The sequence below is a fragment of the Laccaria bicolor genome, genomic scaffold (assembly GCF_000143565.1).
Source record: "Laccaria bicolor S238N-H82 LACBIscaffold_69 genomic scaffold, whole genome shotgun sequence".
NCBI lineage: Eukaryota > Fungi > Basidiomycota > Agaricomycetes > Agaricales > Hydnangiaceae > Laccaria > Laccaria bicolor.
In genome coordinates, this window is record NW_001889940.1 from 209,702 (window position 1) to 211,255 (window position 1,554).

Genomic DNA, 1,554 nt, shown 5'->3' on the forward strand with positions numbered 1-1,554 from the left:
AGTGGTGTTCAAGCCGATTCCAACGCATCTATTTACGTAGTATTTAGTTCAAAACTCAAATGGCTTTGGACCAATTACTGGTGAGGAATCTGCCTAAAAATGGTAAATGTTATCGGAGGTCGCCTTAAACGTCGAAATATTAGGGGCTCTCAGACCCGTTTTAAAGCTCTAATTTGTGCGTTTCTGACAAGCCCAAAATCGCATGAAACGGAGCAGAACTCATGATGATAATATATATTTCAGATGTCTAATACAGGCCAAATAGTTTATGCTACAATTTGTGAGGTACTCCAAATTTTTCTACGCCGTAAATTGGATTGCATTCGCGTGAATAAAGCGATTAAAATAAGCCTACATAGAGGCCAAACGGTGTGATACTCGTGAAGTTATAGCTATGAGCTACCTAGAAAGTGTAAGTGTGAATTGATGGAAGTCGGTACGGTTGCGGGAAGTCACGTGCCACGCTCAACTCACATTTTCGAACTTAGACAACTTCAATTGTTACTACTACTACCAAAAAACAGGAAATTTCGGGAAATCATGGAAATAGCCAGGAAATTTCTGGTAACAACTGCAAATTTCATGGAAGGCTCGGAAATTGTTCAATAATTTTCCAATATGAACTTTATATTTGCTTGATTACATGGTGCCATCTACAATTGTGTATGCCCATCTCGAATGTCATGCTTTCTGTGAAAGACAGTGACAGGCGACAAACAACTTCAAGTCGCGAGACAATTCGTTTTAAGTCCGTTGAAACTCCGACATCATGTGATTATGTTGAACTTTTGAATTTCCCAACACGGAAATTCATTGTTCTTCCTTCCCACAATGTTCAACTTGTCCTCGACAAACGGTGTCCTCCCTCGTCGAGTTACAGCATCCTCCCTCCCTCGTTGACGAACCGCGTCCCTCGACGAACGGTGTCCTCCCTCGTCCATGAACGGTGTCCTCCCTCCCTTGAAGAACAGCATCCTCCCTCTCTTGAAGAACGGCTTCCTCCCCCCCTTGAAGAATGGCTCCCTGCCTCCCTTGAAGAACAGCTCGCTCCCGTGAAGAATGGCTTCCTCCCTTAAAGAAAAGATCCCTCCCTCATCGACGAACGGCTCCCTCGTCGACAAACGACTCCTCCCTCAACGAATGGCTCCCTCTCTCGGCAAACGGCTCCCTCCCTTGACGAAAGGCTCCCTCTTGACAAACAGCCCCCCTCCCTCGACAAACGGCTCCCCCGATGAACAGTGTCCTCCCTTGACGAACTGCTCCCTCACTCGTCGACGAACGGCATCCTCCGTCCCTTCTTGACTGACGGCGTTTCTCCCTCGACGAATGGTGTCCTCCCTCCCTCGTTGACAAACGGCGTCCTCCCTCTCTCGTTGATAAATGGTGTTCCCCCTGCCTTGAAGAACGGCGTCTTCCCTCGCTTGTCGACAAACGCATCTTCCCTCTGTTGTCGACGAACGGTGTCCTCCCTACCTCATTGATGAACGGCTCCCTCCCTTGAAGAACGGCGTCCTCCCTCCCTTGTCGACGAATGGCGTCCTCCCTCCTTTGAAG